The sequence below is a fragment of the Suncus etruscus genome, chromosome 12 (genome assembly GCF_024139225.1).
Source record: "Suncus etruscus isolate mSunEtr1 chromosome 12, mSunEtr1.pri.cur, whole genome shotgun sequence".
Lineage (NCBI taxonomy): Eukaryota > Metazoa > Chordata > Mammalia > Eulipotyphla > Soricidae > Suncus > Suncus etruscus.
In genome coordinates, this window is record NC_064859.1 from 64,045,026 (window position 1) to 64,063,888 (window position 18,863).

Sequence of the window (18,863 nt, forward strand, 5' to 3'; positions counted from 1 at the left end):
GGGGCAGGGGAAGAAGAGAGGGAGCATCCACTGCTCACCAAGCCAGGCCACTAGGACACTGCATAGCTAAAAGGGAGCCTGTGTCAGGCCACCAGCTCATTCCTCAGAAAAGAATCTCAATGACAGAAGCAAGATATCAAGAACAAAGATGGTTTTCTGAGCTCCTTTCACACCAGGTGGGACATCTCAGAAGTTGCCAAAGAGCCTGATCCCAGGAACCTTTTCTGTATTGCTCACTCTTGCATGCTGGAGGGCTTTCCACCTAAAGAATGTGGGTCTGCTCTGTTTAGGCTCTAATGCTGTAAACATGCATAAATCAGTGCACTGGGACTTCTCAAAGATAGGCTGCCACTGACCACACAGGAATGTAAGATCCATTGAGATTTTATAAGTTTTACCAAAGGAAGTTGGCCTTGCTGGCATGTGTTCACCAGAGGGAGCTATGGCCCTTGTTCCTGTCTCCATGCTGGTGCTCATTACATTGGTGAAGAGGTAGAAACTGCTAAGCACACTGCCTGCTGGGGCTTGAAATGCAATAAATTATTCTGTGAATGGGACTTGGCTTCAATCAATTATGGGACTTATTGTTTATAGCAACTTGTTTGTTTGGTTTGTTTTTTGGGGGGACCACACCTGGTGGCACTCAGAAGTTACTCCTGGCTCTGTGCTCAGAAATCACTCCTGGAAGACTTGAGGGATTATATGGGATGCCAGGGATTGAACCCAGGTCAGTCCAGGCCAGCAGCGTGCAAGGCAAATGCCCTACTGCTGTGTTATCATTCTAGTTTATATCAACTTTTGACTAGTCCTGCAAAGTAAAGGAACAGAGAGGGCAGGAGTTCCAGTGAAGGAAAACTTTGACTCCATTTTTGTTGACTGCTTCCTTTCCAACCTCTTGAAAAGTTACCATTTCTCTCTCCCTCTTTTGATGGGAGCTGCTGGGACGATTACAGTTCAGTGTTTACCCAGCGTCTGCATCTCAATAAAAACCATTTGTCTGATCAAAGTATGGAGTTGGCCACTTTCATGATGCTACTACTAAGGAGGAGGAACTAGAGAGAGGACAGATCTTCCAGTCCTTGGATCCCTCCCCTGTATGAAGTCTGATTGGTCAGTGCCACAAACCCTTATTTGCATGAGGCATACACAACCTGACTGGTCAATTCTAAAAAATCCTCACTTGCACAGAATTTAATCAATCAGAGGTGAATGACTTAATTAAGTAAGTAACCAAAGTAAGCTCAGGTCCGGACCTGTCTGGATATGGGGGTTGCAGTCTAGGAAATGGACGTTCCTGTTGGTCTTGTACCCTGGGCTGTAAAATACAGAGTTGTTGACATTGGAGCCCTCTGGTGGTCAGTGTACTCATTTTACTCTCTGTCCACAGAACCCAAAGTCCAATCTGCTGTTGCATATTCTGACCCTCTTTTCAGAGTCCTGGCACTTTCACAGGAAGCACTGTGGAGGGGGTTAAATTCTGGTGGGCTGGAGGGAAGGGTTGCTTGCTTCTGGGGCAACCACAGGGGAGGCTGGGGAAATCAATTCCACCTTAATAAGAACAACTTGTGTGCAAGTTCCAGAAATCAAATGTATACAGCTGGGTAAAGTTGGGGCCCCAAGGTAGTTAGGACTTTTCCCCAAGGCACTATAGCCCCCTGACCACTATGGCCTGATACTGTAGCCCACCTTGAAAATGTAGTCCTGAGTTCAGCTACAGCTCTCCAACATTATTAGTGGGGACACCCTAAAGCACTCCTGCCAGGCTCTTCAGGCTCTTCAGAGGTTTCAGCTATGGGCTGAACTATTGGCTTTAATAGGTCTTAAGGTTTCCCTTTTCTACACCCCACTTACCTTTGAAACTCCTAGGGTACTTCCTGGCTCCCAAGTCCTTGAGTCAGTGGGGAGAATGTCACATGTGCTTAGTCTACTGCGCATATGCAGTGAGTGTGTTACGTTGTGGTTGCTGGGTGATGGAACTCAGAATCCCCCAGCTGACACTGCTGCCCTCTGCTGAATTGATATGTGACTTTGAATGGCAAGAGCCCACTACTGCCCATAATTTGGTGACACTCTTTAACAGAGAGAGGGAAAACCCCCAACTGTGAAACTCACTCAGGGGTTGGCTGCTGGGAGATTGAAAATCCCTGAGCTGATAGGAAATTTATCCTCTTCCCCCCAAGTTTTCAGGGATTCTGATTTTGTGGGAACTGGGGGCTGGCCATAGGAACCATGTGCAGGTATTGACCAAGAACAAAGGTTTCCTGGTGAAGGGCAGTACCCCTCAGACCCTGTACCCCCTTGGCTTGAGCTGCAAACCATGGAAGACAAACCCAGGCCTTTGCAGGCTTGCTAGAACATGGTGCCTCCTGCCTGGTCACAAATAGTAGCAGTCTTAGTGTCTCTGCTCAGGCTCAGGTCTGGGGAAGGTGTATTATGTGGCCAGGTTGACAGTGAAGCAACTGAACCAAGGCTCCTTCAGCTCCAGGAACTTGCCCACTTGCTGGAGTGGCCTTGAAGAATTTGTCTCTGTGTCCCTCTCTCTCCCATGGGTGTGTTTCATGAGGAGTTTAGGTTAGGTCACACGGGCCCCCCAGAGACTCTTATTCTAAGTTCCTTGTTAGAGGAGGGGTTTCCCAGAAGCATTGTCCTCTGCTTGCCTCTCTCCCTCCCTTCTGCCTCCTAGTTCCAGGGCCTTTGCCTGCATCTCCCAGGGTATCTGGCCCTTCACTCCTGTTCCTCACATGAGTCATGCAGGAAAGGAATCCATCTCTCCAACTCATGAAAAAAAAAAACCAAACACGTCCCAGATTTCACATCCCCAAATCCTCCTAATCACATTGTATATCAACGCCCCTTTCCTTTTTATATAGCTCACAACTGGCAGAGTGGAAGGGTCCCTGGAACTACACTAATGTGCTAGAGATGGGGACCATGTGTTCTGCCATGTTAGACATGTCCCTGGCCTGACCCAGATCTCTTAAACATCAACTACAGTGGTTTCCCATATGCTTATCTATGTTGGACCTTTAGTTATAAGTACAAGTTGTCAAAGAACAGGAAACAGAAAATTATGTTGTGGTTTATTAAAACACATACAGCATTTCAAGGAACATTGGCCAGACAAGCTCTTTTTTTCATCAGCTCTAGGCTAGTAAATTACAGGTAAGTGAAACAATGCTGACACCCACATCTGGCTTGTCCTTTGCCAACACAATTCTGAATTCTGCTGTTGCTCTTGCTGAGTTAGGTCACAACAGGTCCCACTCCTTGGCAGTGAGGGCTACTGCAAGAACAGGGTATGGTGAGGCATTGTGGGAAGAGTCTTACTGACTTATTTTGAAGAGAAAAACATATGATGTATGTATATATGTATATATATATATATTACTCACTGTACAGTGGTAGTGTGGAGAAATAAAAAACAAAGAGAGACACTGTATGAAGCACTGTGGTAAAACATTGTAGGAGGCAATGTAGGAAGACAGTGAACGAGACGTTATGTGAAGACACTTTGAGACACTATGTATGGATAAGTACTTTATAAGGTACTTAAGGGAGACACTATAGGGAAACACTGTGGGGAAACACAAGAATTTGGCAACGTGAGGACACAATGAATGAGGCTCTAGAGGGAGACATTGTAAAAGACACTGTGGGGAGACCTGGACAGTCAGTGTGGGGAGGCACTGAATGAGGAGACACACCAAATGAGGCATTATGTGGAGACACTATGTAGGAAGACAAACTATGAGGCACTCTTGGGAGACTTTAGGAGCCACAGTAAAAAGACACTGTGTCGGGCACTGTGGGGAGACATTATAAAGAGATTCTATGAGACACTAAGGGGATATACTATTTGGCACTCTGGCTCACACCCTGGGTAGACACTGTATGAGACACTGTAGGGAAACATTTAAGAGGCGCTGTGTGGAGACACTCTATGAAACACTGTATGAGACCATGAGGTAGGCACTGCAGGAGGCACTGTAGGGAGACACTGAACAAGACACCCTACAGTAACACTATATGAGACATTTGGGAGACATGGTATAAGACATTGTGGGGAGACACTCTGGGAAATGTCTTCTGTGGGAAGGTGTTGTATATGTAAACATTTTAGGGGATTACTATGTTACTCACCCTAAACTGATTGGTGATTGTGCCCTACCCTAGGGTGTGACCTGGCATTCTGCCCCCACCCTAGGGTACTACCTGATTCTGCTTCCACCATAGGTTGGTATCTGATCCCACCATTGGGTGGTACCTGATTCTGGTGGATAAAAACAAGAGTCTGTGGAAGGCCGGGGCTTTTTGATTGGAACGGAGGCTGTCTTGGGACTTCAGTCTTGTCCACCGAATAAAGCGAATATTTCCACGAGCCTGACTGTCTGCGAGCTGTTTACCCGCTGTTTCACCTCAGAACCGATGGCTAGACAGGGTGGCAGACGCGTGCTCCAAGCTGGAAGAGAAAGGCCTCATCCTCCATCCCACCATCAGTCAACCTCTTCAGGGGCTGACTTGCAACAGGAAGGAACAGTGAGACACTATAAGGAACAGTCTCTGAGGTATTGTGAGGATACACCAAATGAGACAATGGGAAGAGACACTGTCTGAACACTGTGAGGAGACACTGTCTGAGGCACTGTGGTGAGAACCTGAGGCACTGTTGTGAGACACTCTTTGATATACTGTTTATACACTAATATAGTGTCTCAAACAGAATCTCTCTATAGTGTCTCCTCACAGTGCCTGATACAGTGTCGTCCTACAGTGCCTCATACAGTTTTCCAACAGTGTCTCATGCTATGGGGATACACTGAATGAGGCATTATAGGCAACACTGTGTGAAGTACTGTGGCACGAAACTGTGTGAGGCACTGTGGCATGATGCTGTATACCATCTGTATTTTAGCCATATATCCACTGCAAGCACATGTGTGAGTCTCAGCCTTTCTAACAGCAGTTCCAACAGGAGGGGAATTCATGCTCTGGGTATGTTGAATTCAGGAGAGCCTCAAAATGGACTCCGGGTCAAACTTAGCCTGGGATCACACAAAGCAAAGGGATGGATTGGAGTGGAGTTCTGTCTGGGTTAACTCTTCATTTCATGTGGGGGTTGCCACAGCTGTAAATGATAAATCTTTATACTATAAGGGCCCATGCACATTAAAAAATAGTCAAGTTGCTGAAAACAGTCTGGGTGTGCTTATATGGCCTGAGCACAAGGCCTAGGTCAGGCCCTTGACATATGCTGAAACCAGGAGTCACTTCCTCCTTTCCTGTCTGTTTTGTTTTGTTTTGTTTTGTTTTGTCTGTTCTTGCTGAATGAGGCCTTGAGGCCAAATAGTTTCCCTTTCCAAGGTCAAGAGCAGATTCTGATCCTCTCTGATTCGAGAACTTTAGTTCTGACATGATGGGAGGTTGTTGTATTAAATAATTAATGATGGTGGTGGATGGTGAAGAATTTCTCTCTGCCACCCCAGGCCACGTGGCTTCGCAACTCCCAACCAGCTGGCGGGTCCCAGGCCCAGGTGATCGGCGTAATTAAACTCATCCAGGCAGGCATCAGGAAGCATCAACTTTATTCATGCCCTATTCACCACATGTGTGTGGCCTATCTCATATTCTAGGCTACCCTGCATCTTAATTCCTTTCAGCCATCTTCCCTTTGGCCTCCATCCTGGTCCAAGACCAAAAGAGGCAGAGACCCAGAAGCCAGAGAGCGCAGCAGGGCAGCCACCTAATCCCCTGGCTCCAAGGTTTATCTACCTATTCCAAGACCCCTCTCAGGAATGGGCGGGGTCGTGCAGGTAAGGTCACACATAATATTCAGTTCCCAAGACCCCTCTCAGAAATGGACGGGTCTCAGATAGGTACACCTAAATCCAGGGTGGAGTTACAGGAGGTAATTAAAATATCCTTCCCTACCACACGAGCCACCACACTAAGTTATCGGCTCCATGAAACAACTGTGTTCTCTCCAATTCCAACAACTCAGAGCCCAAACTATGCTCAGGAACAAGGATGTACCTAGGACATCCTGGCCAACAGTGTACAAATGAAGACAACGAATGTATTTTCTAACTGGCCAGGGTTGAGGTGCTAGCGCAAGCTTAAACTAATAAAAACAACACATCTAGCAAAAGCTTTCTCATTGCTGACGTAGAGCAGAGCATTCCATGTGCTTATATGCCAGTGACTAAGTCTCAAGGGTGCTGAGATGTTCCCACACACCCACCTACAGATGAGGACTAGCCATCTGCATCTGTAATAATTTGGGAGTGAGGGACACTCCTGACAGTGCTCAAGGATAAGTCCTGGAGGGCCTATGGGACCATCGGGAGTAGCAGGGATTGAATCCAAGTCAGCTGCATGAAAGACAAGCATCTAGTGACATCCTGCCCTAGTGGCAATATAATCTTCATGAAAAAAATTAATATGGTCTGGCTCTCATTTGAGGCCGGTGGATTGTCCTTCCTGAGCAGCTGAAGTCTAGAATGCAACCATTTCTCTTATAAGGATCCCACGGAGCACTGCACAGTAGACTTTTAACTGAGGTATGGGACCAAGCAGGTCCTAGAACGTGTCTTTATCAAGATCCAAGAAAGTTTTCAAATCAGCCCATCCATAGGGAGCCTCTAAATCCTGGCTCGCCCCACTCCACTGACCCCACGCCAGCTGCCTGGCTCTGCTGAGGCCCTCCCTGGCAGCTCACTCTTGTTTGGAGCTGGCCTAAGAGTTCGCCTCCATCTGTGAGCCTTTGTGCTGCACCATCAAAGAAACCTTCACATCTCAGAACAATGGGTACTGGGAGCCAAGGCTTAGCTGTGACCCAGCTTGGATAGCATAGTGGGGAGAGTACTTGCTGGGATAACTGGTTCCAGATTAGAGAACCGGAGGGGGCAGGATATGAGTGTGGCCATCTGCAGTGCTGCTGGCCCATGTCTGTTCTGCTTGGCGCTCTGCTTACCAATGTGTTCCATGGGATATTCCCCATGAGCGGGACTGGGACAGGACAAAGAGTTGAAGCTGTGGAGGTGGGGACTTAGGACAGTAAGAGTGACAAAAGATTTAAGAGGCAAGTCTGGAAAAGTTGGGTTGAACAGATTCCGTTCCTAGGACTCCTCACTTATTCTCTGTCATGGTTATGGTTCTCTGCATCTTTCAGGTGAAACCCATGGATGAAGGTGCTGACTTGGCTTCCCTGTAGTATATCTCAGCTTTCTCAGGTGCCTGGGCCCATCTTCTGCTGCTGTGGCCACTCTCTTATCACCACACACACAGGGTATTGTCAGTTTCCCAACCTAAAGACAGTGTGCTGGCACCTGAGGAAGTGCCTAGTCTCATATTGACTGCAAAAGAACAAGCACCTCATGCCCTGTCCCATCTGTCCCATCCTGTCCCACCTCCTTTTCCAGAACCTGCTAGAAGACCTTTCTGTCCACCAGGAGCCAACAAACAGAAATTTATAACTTCAGGCTGCTAAAGGCTCCTCATTATCTCAGCTCCTAAGAATTAGGGAAGTTCACTCTGAGGACTTCAGGGGAAATTTCTTCTACACCTGTCTGCCTGTGCTTCTGAATCCCCGAAGGTTTTCTCAGAGGCCTAGGGAGCACACTCCCAAATAACTGCATTTTGAAGCTGCTGAGTAAGTACATTCTGGCTGTGGGGGGTCTCTGTCCAATAAGCTAAGGTCTCTGGCCTGTGGAGGCTCCGCCCTGCTGTGCCTTTGTTCACTCTGAGGACTGTCAACTAGAGGCAGCAGAAGAGTTCGCTTCACGGCCGCGCACTCTTTCTAACCAATGAACCCCACCACAACACGCAGGAAAAACCACACTACAAGCGTGACAATGGGGAAACCTCGCAGGCAAACACCATCCACAGAGAATGAAGATGAAAGCTCAGATGACCTAATAAATTCCAAACACTTGATTAACCTTTCAGATAAGGAGTTTAGAATAGAAATATGGAATATGTTCTTAGAACTCAAAAAAAGCATAGATCGATCTGAAGAGAACACAAAGACAGAAAGCAGAAAACTCCAAACTGAAATAAGAGATCTGAAAAACACAGACGCTCAACTGAAAACCTCAATGGATAGCCTCGCCAACATGGTATCAGCAGCTGAGGAGAGAACCGGTGTACTGGAAGATGTGATGCAGAAAAACTCAACACAACAGAAGAAATTGGAAAAGAACCTTAACACAAACGAACAGGCAATGGAAAAAGTACTCAAGGCATGCAAACAGATGAAAATAGAAATCTTTGATAAACTCAACAGAAACAACATAAGAATCATTGGAGTCCTAGAAACCCAGGAAGGAGATCTCCAGAAAGAATCAACTGTCAAAGACATCATCAAAGAGATACTCCCAGAGTTAAAGACTACATGCAATCAAATCATGCATGCCCGAAGAGTACCAGCTAAAAGAGACCCAAAGAAAAACACCCCAAGACACATCCTCGTTACAATGACAAATCCCATAGATAGAGATAAAATACTGAAAGCAGCAAGATCGAAAAGGGAAATTACATTCAAAGAAGGATCCCTAAGCAGACATGTCACAAGAAACTCTCAAAGCCAGAAGACAGTGGTGGGATATTATGACAAGACTGAATGAAACGAATGCCTCACCGAGAATACTGCACCCAGCCTGACTCACATTCAGGTTTGAAGGAAGAATACATAGCTTCATGGATAAACAACAGCTCTGGAACTTCACAGATGATAAACCAGCCTTAAAGGAAAAACTGACAGGTCTACTCTAAGACAAGAGAGACCAGCAAACACAGCAAACTTATCTACAAAGATGACATTAAATTCTATGACAATCATCTCCCTCAATGTCAATGGACTAAATTCACCAATTAAAAGACACAGAGTGGCAAAATTGGTCAAAAGATGAATCCAACCTTCTTCTGCCTACAAGAAACACATCTGAATAGTCAGAACAAACATAGACTCAAAATCAAAGGCTGGAGGAAAATCATTCAAGCAACAATACCCTCAAAAAAGCTGGGGTGGCCATATTAATATCTGATGACACCAACTTTATACTCAGAAAAGTGGTAAGGGACAAAGATGGACACTATGTACTAATCAAGGGATATGTGCAACAGAAAGAAATCAGACTATTAAACATATATGCACCCAATGAGAGACCAGCAAATTATCTAATACAATTACTGACAAAGCTAAAAGAAGACATCAATAATAACACAATCATTGTGGGAGACCTCAACACGGCCCTATCAACACTTGATAGGTCAACCAGACTGAAACCCAACAAAAACATACTAGCCCTGAAAAGAGTTATGGAAGAAAGAGGACTAGTAGATATATACAGGACACTCCATTCCAAAAAACCTGGATACACATTCTTTTCCAATGTACATGGGTCATTCTCCAGAATAGACTACATGCTGACACATAAAACTTACCTCCATAAAATCAAGAGGATAGAAATCTTACAGGCTACCTTTGCTGACCACAAGGCTCTGAAATTAGATGTGAACTACAAAGCCACACAGAAGAAAAACTTTAACAATTGGAAATTAAACACCCTGCTACTGAACAACCAGTGGGTCTGAGATGAAATAAAGAAATCAAAACTTTCCTGGAAACAAATAATAATGAAGACACAAACTGTCAGAATCTATGGGACAGAGCAAAAGCGGTCCTGAGAGGAAATTGTATAGCTCTACAAGCACACATCAGGAAGGAAGAAGGAGCATACCTGAATAACTTAATGACGCAGCTCAAAAAATTAGAAAATGACCAACAAAAGAAACCAAAAATAGGGAGACAGAAGGAAATAACAAAGCTGAAAGCAGAACTCAATGAAGTGGAAAACCAAAAACCAATCCGAAAGATCAACGAAAGCAGAAGCTGGTTCTTTGAAAAAATAAACAAGATTGATAGACCATTGGAAAAACTCACAAAGAAAGAGAGAGAGAGAAAAATCTGATAACCTGTATTAGAAATGAAAAGGGGGAGATCATGACAGAAATTGCAGAGATCCAACGGGTCATCAGAGACTACTTTGAGAAACTTTATGCTACTAAACATGAGAACCTAGAAGAAATGGAAAAATTCTTGGACACTTATGGCCTTCCACATTTAAGTAAGGAGGATGTAGCATATCTAAACACCCCCATCACTACTGAGGAAATTGAAACTGTAATCAAACATCTGCCCAAAAAGAAAAGCCCAGGCCCAGATGGTTTTCCTAATGAATTTTTTCAAATCTTTCAAGAGGAGCTACTACCAATTCTAGCCAGGCTCTTCCATAAAATTGAAAAAACGGGAACACTCCCAAACAGCTTTTATGAAGCCAACATCACCTTGATACCAAAACCAGACAGAGACGCTGCCAAAAAAGAAAATTACAGACCAATATCCCTAATGAATGCTGATGCAAAGATCTTCAACAAAATCCTGGAAATAGGGCCTGGAGAGATAGCACAGCGGCGTTTGCCTTGCAAGCAGCCGATCCAGGACCAAAAGTGGTTGATTCGAATCCTGGTGTCCCATATGGTCCCCCGTGCCTGCCAGGAGCTATTTCTGAGCAGACAGCCAGGAGTAACCCCTGAGCACCGCCAGGTGTGACCCAAAAACTAAAAAAGAAAAAAAAATCCTGGAAATAGGATCCAATGCATCATCAAGAAGATCATACACTATGACCAAGTAGGTTTCACCCCAGGAATGCAAGGATGGTTTAACATCCGTAAATCTATCAACATCATACACAACATCAACAACAAGAAAAATAAAAATCACATGATCATATCAATAGACGCAGAGAAAGCATTTGATAAGGTCCAACACCCATTCTTGATCAAAACTCTCATCAAGATGAGAATGGAAGGAACCTTTCTCAATCTAGTTGAAGCCATCTACCACAAGCCAATGGCAAATATTATCCTCAATGGAGAAAAACTAAAAGCCTTTCCTCTTAATTCTGGTACAGGACAAGGCTGTCCGCTCTCACCACTCCTCTTCAACATAGTACTGGAAGTTCTTGCTATAGCGATCAGGCAAGAAAAAGATATCAAGGGAATCCAGATAGGAAAGGAAGAATTCAAGCTCTCATTGTTTGCAGACAACATGATACTCTACTTAGAAAACCCTAAAGACTCTACCAAAAAGCTTCTAGAAACAATAGATTCATATAGCAAAGTGGCAGGCTACAAAATCAACCTACAGAAATCAATGGCAATTTTATACACCAATAATGATAGGGAAGAGATGGAAGTCAGGAAGTCAATCCCATTCACAATAGTGCCACACAAACTCAAATATCTTGGAGTCTACTTGACCAAAGACGTGAAGGACCTATACAAAGAAAACTATAAAGCCCTGCTCCAAGAAATAAGAGAGGACACACGGAAATGGAAACACATACCCTGCTCATGGATTGGCAGGATTAACATCATTAAAATGGCAATACTCCCCAAAGCATTATACAGATTTAATGCGATCCCCTTAAAAATACCCATGACATTCTTCAAAGAAGTGGATCAAACACTTATGAAGTTCATCTGGAACAATAAACACACTCGAATAGCTAAAGCACTCCTAGGGAAAAGGAAAATGGGAGGCATTACTTTCCCCAACTTTAAACTGTACTACAAAGCAATAGTTATCAAAACAGCATGGTATTGGAATAAAGACAGACCCTCAGATCAGTGGAATAGGCTTGAGTTCTCAGAGAACATTCCCCAGACATACAATTACCTAATTTTTGACAAAGGAGCAAGAAATCTTAAGTGGAGCAGGGAAAATCTCTTCAACAAGTGGTGCTGGCAGAACTGGTTAGCCACTTGCAAAAAAGTGAACATAGACTCCCAGTTAACATTATGTACGAAGGTAAAATCCAAATGGATTAAAGACCTTGATATCAGACTGGATACCATAAGGTATATAGAACAACACGTCAGTAAAACATTCCATGACATTGAGACTAAAGGCATCTTCAAGGAGGAAACTGCACTTTCCAAACAAGTGGAATCAGAAATCAACAGATGGGAATACATTAAACTGAGAAGCTTCTGCACCTCAAAAGAAATAGTGCCCAGGATACAAGAGTCACCCATCGAGTGGGAGAAACTATTCACCCAACACCCTTCAGATAAGGGGCTAATATCCAAAATATACAGGGCACTGACAGAACTTTACAAGAAAAAAACATCTAATCCCATCCAAAAATGGGGAAAAGAAATGAACAGACGCTTTGATAAAAAAGAAATACAAATGGCCAAAAGGCACAGGAAAAAATGCTCCTCATCACTAATCATCAGGGAGATGCAAATCAAAACAATGATGAGATACCATCTCACACCGCAGAGATTGGCGCACATCACAAAGAATGAGAACAATCAGTGCTGGCGGGGATGTGGAGAGAAAGGAACTCTTATCCACTGCTGGTGGGAATGCCGTCTAGTACAGCCTCTATGGAAAGCGATATGGAGATTCCTTCAAAATCTGGAAATTGAGCTCCCATTCGACCCAGCTATTCCACTCCTAGGGAAATACCCTAAGAACCCAAGAATACAATAAAAAAAAAAACCTTCCTCACACCTATATTTATTGCAGCACTATTCACAATAGCCAGGCTCTGGAAACAACCAAGATGCCCTTCAACAGACGAATGGCTAAAGAAACTGTGGTACATATACACAATGGAATATTATGCAGCTGTCAGGAGAGATGAAGTCATGAAATTTTCCTATACATGGATGTAATGGAATCTATCATGCTGAGTGAAATAAGTCAGAGGGAGAGAGAGAGAGAGAGAGAGAGAGAGAGAGAGAGAGAGAGAGAGAGAGAGAGAGAGAGAGTGGCGCAGAATAGTCTCACTCATCTATGGATTTTAAGAAAAATAACAGTCATTTTTGTAACAATCCTCAGAGACAATGAGAGGAGGGCTGGAACTTCCAGCTCACTCCATGAAGCTCACCACAAAGAGTGATGAGTACAGCTATAGAAATAACTACACAGAGGGCCTTGAGAGATAGCACAGCGGCGTTTGCCTTGCAAGCAGCCGATCCAGGACCAAAGGTGGTTGGTTCGAATCCCGGTGTCCCATATGGTCCCCCGTGCTAGCCAGGAGCTATTTCTGAGCAGACAGCCAGGAGTAACCCCTGAGCATTGCCAGGTGTGGCCCAAAAACAAACAAAAAAAAAAAGAAAAGAAAAGAAAAGAAAAGAAATAACTACACAGAGAACTAGCATAATCATGTGAATGAATGAGGAAACTGGAAAGCCTGTCTGGAGTACAGGTGGGGGTGGGGTGGGAAGGAGGGAGATTTGGGACACTGGTGGTGGGAATGTTGCACTGGTGAAGGAGGTGTTCTTTACATGACTGAAACCTAATCACAATCATTTATGTAATCAAGATATTCAAATAAAGAAGGAAAAAAAAAGAATTAGGGAAGCCTGGACATAGGAAGGTTAGAACAAGTCAGCCTGAGGAGACATCACAGGAGCTGCATATGCCCAACCCAGTAGATCTGGGCACTGTGTGCCTCTGCCTCAAGGGTAACCTTGGTGGTCCCCGGCACAGCAGGGCCCAACACCTTCTCCACAGCCCACCAGTCCAATTGGTGGAATATTCCCCGAAGTGAGCCCAAAGCCCCTGGGCTTGAAAAGTCCAAGAGTAGACTTCAAAGACAAAAATGTATGTATATATAAATATATCTTAACTGAATATACTATAGAATTTATATTATACAATGTATTGAGTTTTATAATATTTATATGTAAAATATCTAATTAAATAGTGCATTTTATATATATATGTAACATAAAATTGAATCAAATTACCTGACTTAATTGGAAATTTTACATTTTTACTTTAAAAATAATGTAGCAGAAAATGTGAGAGTGCTGTCTTTGGGCCTTTCTAAGGGAGATTTAAGTTTTGTTTCGAAGGACAGTTTTAAGGTCCAGAGCAATAGCACAGCAATGGCACATGCATTTGCCTTGCATGTGGCTGCCCAGGACAGACCTGGTTTTGATCGCCAGGGTCTCATATAGTCCCCTGAGCTAGGAGTGATTTCTGAGTGCATAGCCAGGAGTAACCCCTGAGCATCACCAGGTGTGGCCCAAAAAACAAACTAGAAAAATCAAAGGACAGTTTCATGTGCTATATCAAAACTAGAACTCAACTTAAAATGGCAGTTTATGATTCCACTAAAATACTGTGTGGTGAGTGGTGAAATTAATTCATTGGTTCATTGGTTCAATCTTATAGAAAATCCTTCTCTGGTTTTGATGCCAGCAAGGGATCAAATCCAGAACCTCAGACATATAGAATCTGTACCTATCATCAAGTTGCATGTCTGACTCGGGTATATAAAGCTTGTCATCTTTATAGACCTTGTTTTGCCTTTATTGGGGTCATATTAGCCATTCTAAACAGGGCCCTGTATACTCCCATGTTTTTTTCCTTTAGTTTTTGTTTGTTTGTTTTTTGTTTTTGGGTCATACCCAGCAGCGCTCCTGGGTTACTCCTGGCTCTACGCTCAGAAATCACTCCTGCCAGGCTCGGGGGACCATATGGGATGCTGGGATTCAAACCACTGTCCTTCAGCCTCATGATTAGGGAAGTTGTAGGGAAATTGTGTGGAACCTGCCGAAGAGGGCTGGTCCTCCCACACGTGTTTGGTGAGTGGTGTTCAGCGGTTGAGGTCCCCTTCAGAATGCAGTTTAACTGATTCTTAGAGAAAACAAGATAAATCACAAGCTAGTGAGTGTCGTTTTCATGGACAAACATTAAAGCAAAGCCTGATCCCTCACTCTTTCAGGTCCCTACACTCCAGAAGTTGAACCCCCATCCTAATTATCCTGGAATCAGGTAGCCATCAGCTAGGGGCTCCAGCCCCAGGCCTGTTGAAATCACTCATATAAATAAATCTGACTAATAAACTTGCCTGTCCAGTCTTTCCTGATGAAACCATGCTAGAGTTTCTCCCTGGCTCTGCCCCCTGACTGACCTTGGTACTTCCTCACTTGCCACTGCTTGGCATAGGATATCTCCAAATCTTGGGAAGTGTGAGGCACAAGCTCTCTCTAGGGAGGGGATTGCTCCATAGCAGTACTCAGGGCCTAGGGGGTCACAACTTATAATACTCAACTTAGCCTGAGGACTTGATATTTGGATCTGGACATGTGATATTGCTCAGGCCCAGAAGTTCTGGAGTCACCAGAACTACTACAATAATGCTTAGGAGTCAAGTGGTGTCAGGAATTGAACTTTGAGTATATGCTCCAATCCTTTGAGCTACCTCCCAAACACTCAGATTTTTTTTTTTTTTTTGGATGAGCCCGTTCCGCCTTACTCAAGAACTAGTCCTAACTCTGTTACATCCACAGGAACTCATAGGCTTTTGATGCAAGAAACCACATTTCCTCATTCCATGTTTTCTAGCTATAGAGCAGGTTAGGTGGCAGATTGTTTCTCTGAAGTCAAAGATTCTAGCAGATCCTGAATCTACAACCCTCGGTAGCCAGACACTCTTGGACAGTGAGAGCAGAACCCCATCATCTCGTCAAACTACCAACACTTCCTGGAAGTAGATGGTGCCAAACTGAGACCCTCTGATTGTCCCACATGCAGATCACCTGATCTGATCCTAGACAGATACAAGATGAGGCAACCTGGGAAGCCTGTTAGGAGGAACTGAGGGAAGAGGATGACAGTTCGTCGATTCTGTGAATGGATTTACCTAGAGTCACAATGAGACAAAGTTCAGTAAAACACTGTTGCTCCATCCCATAACCAGAATTTCCCAAATAACCAAAAGAGCTTTGAAAGCATCTGAAAATGAACTTAACTTCAGGCAGATGTATCAGCTTAGGTAGATGTGCTGACAGGAAGCCTTAGCTACAATTTGACAGTCTCCTGGTCAATTATCTAGGGCAGTAGTCTGCAAGCCGCAGCTCAAGAGCCACATGCGGCTTTTACACTTTTTTTTTTTTTTTTTTTTTTTGGTTTTTGGGTTTTGGGCCACACCCAGCGTTGCTCAGGGGTTACTCCTGGCTGTCTGCTCAGAAATAGCTCCTGGCAGGCACAGGGGACCATATGGGACACCGGGATTCGAACCAACCATTTTTGGTCCTGGATCGGCTGCTTGCAAGGCAAATGCCGCTGTGCTATCTCTCCGGGCCCGGCTTTTACACTTTTTAATGCGGCTCTTCTGTGTGCTGGGCAGCTGCTCCAGGAGTCAGGACTCTGCTCCTAGCTTCTGTCAGTGCACACCCTGTGTGACTCTCAAAATAAATTTTAATCGTGGTTTTGGCGAGATTTGGCTCAGTTGAAAAAAAAAAGGTTGCCCTCCACTGATCTAAGGTTATTCCTTTCAAGATGCTGGGATTCTGGGATTTCTTTGCTTCACAGACACCAAAACCTCTAATGACCATCATATGAAGCTCTACTTCTCCTAGGGCCCCCAGATATGCAAACACTCTGAAAAAGAAATAATCAAAAAAAAAAAAAAAAAAGACAAGTGTGCTCCATGTAAATAGTAATTGAGAGCAGGGACTCAAAGACAAAATGATTTCAAACTGTAATTAATGCTTTGTACATAACAACAGAGAGAAAGACCAGAGAGGAAATAAATGAGAAAACAATGGGTTTCAATGACACACTGGGTCTAACAGTCACATTAAGTGCCCTGGATATGCAAGATGTGAATTGACAGAAGCATACAATGGAATATTACTGAAGCCTTGAAAAGGAAGGAAATTGACACAAGATGAAACAAGAATAAAGGTGGAGGATATTATGCTAAGTGAGACAGACTAGTCACAAAAGGACAAATTTCCCATGGTCCCTCTTCCATGGGGCAAGGAGAGTAACCAGAATGAGATGAAACGAATAGTGGTTGTTTACAGGGGCTGGAAGTGGAGAGAGTGGGGAAAAAAGAATCCCTTTATAGTTTTGGAGATTTTTGAAGTTTGTTTATTTGCTTTCAATTTTAGAACCACACTCTTGGCAGTGGTTGGGGTTTATTCCTGGCTCTGTGCTCAGGAATCCCTTCTGGCAGGAATTGAGGGACACTCTGTGGTAGCTGGATTAAACTAGAGTGAGGCAAACAAGTGAACCCCTGAGCCCCTGTACTATCTCTCAGGGCAAAGATCCTATAGTGTTTAGTAAATACAGTTTCTGTTTTGCAAGGTGATAAGAGTCTGGAAAATGGGCCAGAGTGATAGCATATTGGGTAGGGTGTTTGTCTTGCATGTGGCTGACCCAGTTTTGATCCCCGGCATCCCATATTGCTCCCTAAGCCTGCCAGGAGTGATTTCTAAGTGCAGAGTCAGGATTAACCCCTGAGTGCTGAGGGATGTTGAAAAATAAGAGAGAAAGAGAGAGTGTCTGGGAAATAGAACTGTGAAGATGAAAATGCCAAGTGAACACAACCGTGAACTATAAACAATTCAGAAGTTGGACAATCATGAGCTCTTGTGGGCCTCAGAGGAATACATGAAAACTCTGAAATCCATGGGAGTAGAAGGAGAGTTCAGTGTATGAGCAACACATCCAGCACAGAAGAGAGACTGCTACATGGTTCGAAGGGCGCGGAGACCATGAAAAAGAGAATTTGTAACTGAGCTGGCCCAGGACTATTTGTTGAGGAGCTCACAAAGATAGTAAGGGGAAGGTGGGTGGTAATGTGAGCAGAACGAGGGGGAAATGGCGAGGGGAGGAGTTAATGCAAAGTCCTTCCCCTGTCCTAGTTGAACCTGTGCTTCCAAGCAGTGCTCAGAGATTATTATGGAGGCTGAAGTCACTGCTCAGGACTGAAGAACAGAGCGTTAGGGCCAGATCTATAGCACAGAAATGGGGTGTTTGCCTTGTAAGCTGCCAACCCCAGGTGGACCCCAGTTCTATCCTCAGCATCCCATATGGTCCCCTGAGCCTACCAAGAGTGATTTTTGAGTGCTTGAGACCCAGGAATAACCCCTGAGCACGGCCAGGTATGACCCAAAACCAAAAAAAAGAAAGAGCTGCGGAGGGAGCTGTCTGCTGTGTTCTGCTTCTGCTCCCTGCATCTGTCTGGGTAGGGCTGACCCCCAGCCATGGACCTGAGAGGTCACGTGAGGTTGAAACCCTCAGACCTAACCTGGCAGGGAACTGTGGTCCCAGGCAGCAGTAGGTGATGTGCTCCCAGCCTCTTTCAGCATCCCCAGCCCATCTGCTAAGGATGGTCTTCTGGGGCTGACTGCTGGCCAGGCTGGGACATATTGGGGGCTTGTTGTTCTACTCCTTCATGGCAGAGTCACAGACTAACCCTGGAAGAGCCCCAGATTGGACAGGATGACCTATGCCATGTCATCCTTGGTTTCGCTTGAAACTGCGGGCTGTGGGGCTGGCTCTGTGGCCTTCCCAGCCTCTGAGTCACAGGCATTCATGGTCTGTAACTTGTCAATTACCAGAACAGAAACTTCCACTGGAAGAGGAAGAGGCAGAAAAGGCCTCAGGTCCAGGAGGTGATGCCAGGGGCACAGGTGTGTGAGTGAGAGCCAAAATGTTCTCAAATCTGCATCCCGGAGGGAGAGAGCAATTCTCCTCTGAGAGTGAGGCCATGTGTACACAAGCAACATGCACATACAAGCACACATGAGATTTGTGAGATCCTATTAAGGACAGCCTCCATATTTTGAAGCTCTGCACCTCTGGGGGGAGGAGGCTATTCCTATTATCTCATTTCACTTACAAATGACCCTGTGGGAGACCAGAAACCAAAGCACAGAGGTCATCCATTTCCTCCCTTCTGACTCTGTCATGTCAGGTGCCTCCCTGGGGGAGTCTCCTCTGTTTACAACCAGCGAGCTCCAGGTTCAATGTTTTTCCAAGGCCC

At 44.6% G+C, this 18,863-nt stretch overlaps 1 long non-coding RNA gene across 1 annotated transcript in view; it reads right to left on the reverse strand.

Moving 5' to 3' along the window:
- The window catches only part of LOC126024020 (uncharacterized), a 295,412-nt gene that overhangs the window by 216,442 nt on the left and 60,107 nt on the right, over nucleotides 1-18,863 (reverse strand). The window lies entirely within an intron of this gene.